General features: G+C 38.1%; 1 pseudogene; it reads right to left on the reverse strand.

The window, feature by feature from the left end:
• Positions 1-4,470: 4,470 nt before the first annotated feature.
• On the reverse strand, positions 4,471-5,708 carry LOC113933408 (annotated as a pseudogene).
• Positions 5,709-9,005: the final 3,297 nt, after the last annotated feature.

The raw sequence follows: 9,005 nt of genomic DNA on the forward strand, positions 1-9,005 counted from the left end.
TGAGATGATCCCCACAATAAAACTAGTTGCCATTTGTCACCATACAAAGTTATTTTAATATTATTGACTATATTCCCTACACTGTATATTATATCCCCATGACTCATTTATCTTATAATGGGAAGCTTGTATCTCTTAATACTCTTAAGTTATGGTGCCCACCCCCCCAACTGTTCCCCTCTTGTAACCAACAGTATGTTTCCTGAATCTGCAAATCTGTTTCTGTTTGGTTTGGTTTGTCCATTTGTTTTGAAGGTAATTATAGTTTCACACACACACACACGCACACACACACACACACACACACCCTTCTGAAAATCAGGAAAATCTATGGTTTTAGAAGACAAAACAGAAATATAATTTGTAAATGCTTTACCCTAATTTTAAAACTTTTCTGTCCTAAATTATAAATATTTGAAAGATGGAACAAACTTGCTTTATACAGTACTTTCTACTTGAATTCTTTTTTTTTTTTTTTTTTTGAGAGCGAGAGAGTGCATGCACTAGTGGGGGTGCAGAGGGAGAGGGAGAGAGAGAATCTTAAGCAGGCTCCACGCCTAGCACAGATCCTGACCAGGGCCGGTGGGGGGGTGAGGTTGGGAGGGGTGGTGCTTGATCTTACAACCTGGAGATCATGACTTGAGCCAAAATCAAGAGTTGGACAATTAAATGACTGAGCCACACAGGTACCCCAAAGAATTCTTTTGAGAAGGAATTCTAAGCCTAGCATTATCAATAATATTCTGAAGTTATGAGAGAGAGATAACACTGTGACTTTAGCTGTATCCTGTTGTGTGAGAGCCTTCCTATGTTATATGTGGCTATAGATTGGTCAAATTAAATTGGGAGTATTTTTCACATTTTGTGCATTTAATTGAAGACTTGCACTTTTTAAAATTTTTTTTTAATTTCAGTTAGTTAACATGCAGTATCATATTAGTTTCAGGTGTGCAATATGATGATTCAACAATTCATACTTCACCTGATCCTCATCACAAGTGTACTCCTTAATCCCTATCACCTATTTAACCCATCCCCCTACCCACCTCCCCTCTGGTAACCATTGGTTTGTTCTCTATAGTTAAGAGTCCGTTTCTTGCTTTGTCTCTCTGTCTCTCTTATTTTTTTCCCCTTTGCTCATTTGTTTTGTTTCTTAAATTCCACATTTGAGTGAAATCATATGGTGTTTGTCTTTCTCTGGCATATTTCACTCAGCATAATGCTTTCTAGCTCCATCTCTGTCATTGCAAATGGCAAGATTTTACTTTTGATGAATAATATTCCATTAAATATATATATGTATATTCTCTCTATATATATTTATTCTCTCTCTCTCTTTCTCATTCTTTATCCACTTTATCCATTCATCTGTCAGTGGACACTTGGGCTGCTTCCATAATTTGGCTATTGTAAATAATGCTGCTGTAAATATAGGGGAACATGTATCTTTTTGATTTAGTGTTTTTTGTATAATTTTGGTAAATACCCAGTAGTGTAGTGCAGTTGTTGGATCATATGGTAGTTCTATTTTTAACTTTTTGAAGAACCTCCAAACTCTTCTCCAGAGTGGCTGTACCAGTTTGCATTCCCACTAACAGTGCAAGAGGGTTCCTTTTTCTCCACATCCTTGCCAACACCTGTTGTTTCTTTTTCTTTTTCTTGTTTTTTAATTTTAGCCATTCTGACAGGTATGAGGTGATACTACATTGTGGTTTTGATTTGCATTTCCCTGGTGGTGAGTGATGATGAGCATCTTTTCATGTGCTTGTTGGCCATCTGTATACCTTTGGAGAAATGTCTGTTCATGTCTTCTGCCCATTTTAAGTGGATTATTTGTCTTTTTGGGTGCTGAGTTGTATCTGTTCTTCATATATTTTGTATACTCACCCTTTATTGGATATGTCATTTGCAAATATCTTCTGCCATTCTGTAGACTGCCTTTTAGTTTTGTTGATTGTTTCCTTCACTGTGCAGAAGCTTTTTATTTTGATGTAGTCCCAATAGTTTATTTTTGTTTTTGTTTCCCTTGCCTCTGGATTGGAGATATATCTAGTAAGAAGTTGCTATGGCTGATGTCAAAGAACTTACTGCCTTTGTTCTCTTCTAGGTTTTTGATGGTTTCAGGTCTCACATTTAGGTCTTTAATGTATTTTTAATTTATTTTTGTGTATGGTATAAGAAAGTGGTCTAGTTTTGTTCTTTTGCATGTTACTGTCCAGTTTTCCCAACACCATTTGTTGAAGAGTCTTTTTCCCATTGGATGGTCTTTCCTGCTTTGTTGAAGATTAATTGACTGTATAGTTCTGGATTTATTTCTGGATTTTCTATTTTGTTTCATTGATCTATGTGTCTATTTTTGTGCCAATACCATACTGTTTTGATTACTATCGCTTTGTAATATAACTTGAAGTCCAGAATTGTGATGCCTCCAGCTTTACTTTTCTTTTTCAAGATTGCTTTGTCTCTTTGGAGTCTTTTGTGGTTCCATACAAATTTTAGAGTTGTTTATTCTATTTCTGTGAAACATGCTGTTGGTATTTTGATAGGGATTGAATTGAATGTGTAGATTGCTTTGGGTAATATAGACATTTTAACAATATTTGTTCTTCCAATCCATGAGCATGGAATGTCTTTCCATTTTTTATGTGTCAGAAGACTTGCTCTTAGCAAAACTTTATGCTTGGTGCTGTAGGGAATGAAATGATTCTTCCCCTCATGGCAATTATAATTGATATAGACATAAATCAAAATATAATAATGTAAGGCGGAATGTAAATGACAGTGAGAATAGCTACTGAACAACCATAATATTTTAGACTATTTACATATTCCCATGTGTTATCTCTAATCCTCTTAGCAACACTGAATAGTAAGAACTTTGTCCTGGAAAATGAGGAAATGAAAGCTCTGAGCCATTAGACAATTGGTCTATGGTTATGTGACAAAAAAATGAGCAAAACTGGAGATAAATGGAGTTACACACACACACACACACACACACACAAAGTAGCTCTACATGGAATACCCTTGTTCATTTCTTTGTTCTTTTTTTAAAACAAATTTTTATTGAAAACTATACTGAATGCTAAATATCCACCTTTATAATAAACAAATACAGTAATGGTAACTCACAGTAGAATGAAACATTTCTGATAGGCATTATTTTTCTGTTTGGACAATTTTAAACTTTTTTTGTCACAAACACAGGAATATATCTATACAACAGCTCAAAATAGGCCATATTTCAAATAAAAAGATGATGATTCACAAAAGACTATGGATATAACATGTAACTAGTTGGTACAAATCTAAAAGGATTTGTTACAATTGGTCACATCTAATAACACACCATTAGTGTTCTATATAAAATACCATATGAAGATGTTATCAATGTCTAAAAAAGTAGGTTTGTTCATAGACAGTCTGACAAGTTACCATAAAAAGTGTTTCCTGAGACATAAGGAAATATAACATTATTTTTCTTGAACTCTTTTAGCTCAAGACTTTCCACTCAATAAAGTAGCTGAGGATCTGAAACTGAGAAAATATATTTGAGTACAAACAGCTTGTGAAAGTTTTTCTTTCTTTCTTTCTTTCTTTCTTTCTTTCTTTCTTTCTTTCTTTCTTTCTTTCTTTCTTTCTCTCTCTTTCTTTCTTTCTTTCTTTCTTTCTTTCTTTCTTTCTTTCTTTCTTTCTTTCTTTCTTTCTTTCTTTCTTTCTTTCTTTCTTTCTTTCTTTCTCTCTCTCTCCCTCCCTCCCTCCCTCCCTCCCTCCCTCCCTCCCTCCCTTCCTTCCTTCCTTCCTTCCTTCTTCCTCCTCTCCCCCCTCCCCTTCCTCCTCCTCCTCCTTCTTCATCATCATCTTCTTCTTCATATTGTTGGAGGGTATTAGTGAATTCACAACCAACTTGCTGGCTCAGTATGCAGTTCAGATGGGAGAGAAACTTCTGTACAGGAGCCTATATGGTCTTCGATCCTATACTGGCAGTTTTCTAACACAGGCAAACAGTTTTCTCCCCATTTTGTAGTAATTTAATCTTCCTATTAGCAAAAGAGGTCTCCAGCCGCCATGTAGAGTCATAGGATGGGCATTTCCTCTTAGTATTTTTGGTTTTGATATTTGTAACTCCTGAAGCAACATTCTAGAGCAAGGTATTCAGGACCTGCTGTGCCCAAAGGACTGATAAAGGAAAAAGATCTATTTATTCTTTGTGATTTGATGCACAGATGAAGAGCATAACACATAACAGACATTGGTCATTAATAAATCAGGTCCTAGTGTTTCAGTAACCAGAAGACAGCTTCAGCTTTCCCACGTCTCAGCTTCTAGCCCTTTTAACCCTGTGACATCAATGATGCATATGTCCGGAATTAGTTAAAAAAATGGTCAAATTCCTTTTCTTAGTTCATCTATTTTTCACTGTCTGTTGGTCCCAGGTTTATCTGAATGATTACCGTTTGTCATTCTCTGCTATTTCTCATTGAGGTGCTCTCTATTGTCTTCGAGGTTTGTAGGCTGGTTGGGACAGGGAGCTTGGGAAGGGTGTGCCATGGTAGGGAAGTTGTGAGTTGCCAGGATACCTCTGGGGATGATCCCTTTCATAGCTGCCGGGAGTCCTCTGGGAGCCACACCCACAATGCCTGGCAGGTATCTGTATGTGGTGCCCTTGAGCTCCTGATGAATCGCTTGCTGATCTATTACTGACTAGGGAGCTGTTGTGACAAAGAATTCCTTGTTCACAGTGTCCTAAGCTTTCAGGAATGAGACCTGTGATTGCCCAGCAGATCTTGGTGGCAGCTGCCTCCCTCATCTCTAGTGAGGCTTGCTCACTATACCAGGCTATGTGGGGCCTACAAATGAGATTTGGTACATCTTTCAGGGGACACTGAGCAAAGCTGAAAGGCTCTGATTCATGCACTTCAAGGGCTGTCCCTTTTATCCTGCCATCCTTGAGGGCTTGAGCTAAAGCTTTCTCATCCACCAGCCCACCTCAGACAGCGTTCGCCAGGAATACTCCATGCCTCATTGATGAGGTGGTGGTTGTGTTCATTGAGATTACAGTGCAAGGAGATGCAGTCGCTCTGATACATTAAGTCCTGCAGGGCATAGACCCTCTGCACACCCAGGGACTACTCTATCCCATCCTGTAAGTAGGGGTCATAAAATATGATGCTGAATCCAAAGGCCGTGGCTGCAACAGCAACCACCTGCCCCGTGCAACAGAAGTGGAATAGGCCCAGTGCCTCCCCATGGATGCGGGTCGTTCGCCAGGTGTCAATCTGCTCAACATTCTGGACCCGTGTGCCTTCCTGCAGCACTTGGTACAACCATGTGTTGTGGAGGTACAGGTCGAGGATATGACAGATGCTGGAGTGAGCCATCTCTTCTACTGCTGCTGAGGGATGTTGCATGGGGTGATCCTGAGCTCGCCAGCAGCCTTGAGGTCAACGTTGTTGTAGCTGCTGCCAATCCGCATGATCTCTCTCCAGGCTTTGAACTTCTCCAGGTCCTCCCTGGTAAGGGTGATGGTATGGCATATGCGTCACAGAAGGCCACAGTGACCAGATCCCTCAGAACTGGCATCTCCAGTCTCTGCCACTGAGTAGAGCCACCAGAGGGCGAGGGTGCAGGGGACCATTCATGATCTGGGGGTGAATGCCTTCACAAATTCTGTCCGATCGCTGTCTCCTGAGTTCGTGCTTATCCATAAGACCATTCTTTTTATTTTATTTTTTTAAGATTTTATTTATTTATTTATTTATTTGAGTGCAGGAAGTGGGGAGGTTTGGAGGGGGAGAGGGAGGGAGAGGATCTCCAGCAGACTCCTCACTGAGCTTGGAGCCTAAGGGATGGGGGGACCCAGAGATCCTGACCTGAGCTGAAATGGAAAGTACATTTCTCAACCAAGTGAGCCACCTTGGCACCACAAGGGCCATTCTTCATGGAACTTTGCAACTCTCTGATTCAAAAGGCAAAGCCGTCCTCTAAGAATTTAGGGGAATGCACAGGAGTGTGCACCACTATGCTACTATGAACCCAATATAAAGCTGTCCATAAACTATAGTTCACACAATGGGCTATCTGTCTTTAAGGTAATCCAGCTTCATTGGGTCAAAACTATTTAGGGTGATGAAACTCTGGTTCAGCTTCGGGCCTTGGATGCAGGTTCCCAGCCCACCTCTTGGGCTTGCGTTGTCTCGTGGTCTTTCCCAGTCCTGTCCTGGGACCAGGAGGGGTGCCAACAACCCTGTGGGTGTGGATGGCGGTGGACCAACCTTGGCTGTGGGGGTCAGCCTCCGCACAGTGGCCTGTGGGAGGAAGGAGTCATTTCTTTTGTTCTATTATTCTATTTCCTTGCTGGACAACAGAGGCACAGAGTTCAAAGTATAATTTATTATTATTGTTAGCTCTTTATTGCAGTTTGTGATTTTGAATGTTTTCTCTTCATAAGTGTAGAAAATGAGAAAATACATTAAATAAAAAAGAAGCAAATAAAAATGATCTGAGAGCTTGCCAGCAATAGTACCATTCACATTTTAGAATAATTTATCTCTATCTTTATATACTTGTATATTTGTGTGTAATTATATGTATATGTTTATTTATGTATATGTATATAATTTTTATGGTGTAAAATTGTGGTCATGTTACCTACACAACTAGCATTATATATACATACATATATACAAGCGCTTTTTCACTTCATGTTTTTTCATAATATTTTCCAGTTATCAAATAAACTTTGAAAATATGATTATTAGAATTTCTATAATATTCCATATAAAGGAATGTCCACAATTTATATAACTCTTTTCCTTTTGTTTGGTTTTATGTTTTCAATTTTATACTGTTATAAGCAATTCTGCATAAAATACGCTTGTACAAGATTTGGTTCACAACTGATTATCTTCTTAGAATACATTCTGAGAAGAGAATTTATTCTATCAAAATGTAAGAATACCTTTAGGAGTCTTAATGCAAATCATGGAATTGTACTGTGTTTAGGTGTATTTAGTACTGGTGGGGAGATTCAGGGAAACTCTCTTTAGGGTAAGGGAGTTCTAACAGGTTACTTAGCTGAGCATGCACTTCTTGAATTCATAGTATGCACCAACAGCTCTCTTCGGTGATTGGAGATCATCAGAGATGAAAAAGGCAGTTTTACTCCAATGAGATATAATCCAGAAAAGCATTGAGCTTCTCTTCTAGTCAAGATGACCTTTTACTAGGAAGGCCCACCTTCCCGTCTGCCAGCACAACCCCCAGTTTAACTCATCTCTTTCCCGTGGAGGCTTTGCTGCATCTTGGTTATGCTTTCAGCTTCCTGAATCATTAGACTTGGGTTAGATCTTAATTCTGTCCTGTGTATTCATGGTTAGGTTAACATTTTAAACTTTTGCATCTGTAAAATGAGGGTAACAATACTACTGATATCGCTGTTTTTTGTTAATTTTAAGGGACATTATGTGTGCAAAACAGTATAGTGTCTTACACATGATAAACTTGCAATAAATGTCAACTGTTATTATCATGTTTCTATGTTGAGAAGACTGGGTGTCAGTCCAGTACTTATTTAGGCCTTGAGCAGTTCTAGAGCTTAATTTTCAATGACAGGTGAAGATCCAAAGTAAAGGTAGTATGTAGAAAGAAGTAACACGAGACAGTTCATGTCACAATAAACGGGAGGAATGGAGAGAAACAATGTTCATACTAGGTGCCTTTTACTATTTTGATTTGGCCAGCCATTGCTTTAACTTCTTTACATATATTAGTTTTACCCTACAAGTCAGGTACTGATGTTATTTCTATTTTCCAGATGAGAAAATTGAGGCAAAGAGAAATTATGTGGTTTGCTCAATAAATTGCAAAGAGAAGTTAATTATGGTGCTTCTCTGCTAGACATTTAGAAACAGAGTCTTTTATCAGTTCTTTCAATAACTCTTCAGCGTAGTTACTGAAGTAAATATTATCATTCTCACTTTATGGTTGAAGAAACTAGGACTTAAATAATATCAGGAAAGTGTCTCTGGTTCCATGACTAGGAAGGATAGCTGCATTTGAATACACAGTGGCATGCCACCCAGCCTTTGTGGTTTCCTCTTTCCACAGTACCTCTTACTTTTAGGAATAAACAGTGAATTGTCTTAAGATTTGTATAACTAACATAATTTATAACAGTATAATATGTATACGCACATTTATATATATATTTTATAAATATATGTATTTGTTTTCTACCATTCATCCAGTAGACCACAATCTAAAGACAAGAGTATCATAAAGTAAACAAGCAGGTTTTTCTCAATGAACTTTAATTTAAAGAAACATACAACACAATTTCAGGATTTAACATTATTCTAATTTTGAACTTGCTTTAGAGTAGAAACATACAGATACAATCATTTGACTTTTGACAATTGCATAAAAAAGAATTATAGCTTTTCACCTTTTACAAAGCCAGCATTTAAATGAAGACAACAAAATCTGGTTCGAAAGTCTTTATTAGGTCATTCCCCAAAGAATCTTAATTGTAGCAAATGCTCTGCCTGCCAACTGGAAGAGTTTTCCCATTGGAGCTGTGTGTTTATTCTACAATATGGAACATAATTTGAAAAGGAAGTTCAAGGCCTAGCACTGCTATGTGTGACTGGACATATTGAAATCCAATAGGATTGCAGAAGTAAGTGAACAGCAGGTGCTCCATCTGCAGGCCCCCAATACTGAGAATAAACAAGTGAAGTCTCATCTCTCAGTTTCACTCTCCCTGTCAGTTGGAAAATTAATAAGACATATCTTGCAGTACAGATGAGGTAGCTAGAAAGGGCTCTAGACCTTTTCTTTAAGATTAAAATATTAGATAATAGGTTTATTAGATTGAGGTGTACGTTGAGGCTTTAAATGCAAAACCACATTCTCTATCTTTCAAGTAAGCCTAATCAGTTTACCAAACCAAACTGTGTAAGGTTTGTCTGTGAAAAGTCAGTCACTAAGTATTGAAATCCCAG

This window comes from Zalophus californianus, chromosome 10 (assembly GCF_009762305.2).
Source record: "Zalophus californianus isolate mZalCal1 chromosome 10, mZalCal1.pri.v2, whole genome shotgun sequence".
NCBI classification, from domain to species: domain Eukaryota; kingdom Metazoa; phylum Chordata; class Mammalia; order Carnivora; family Otariidae; genus Zalophus; species Zalophus californianus.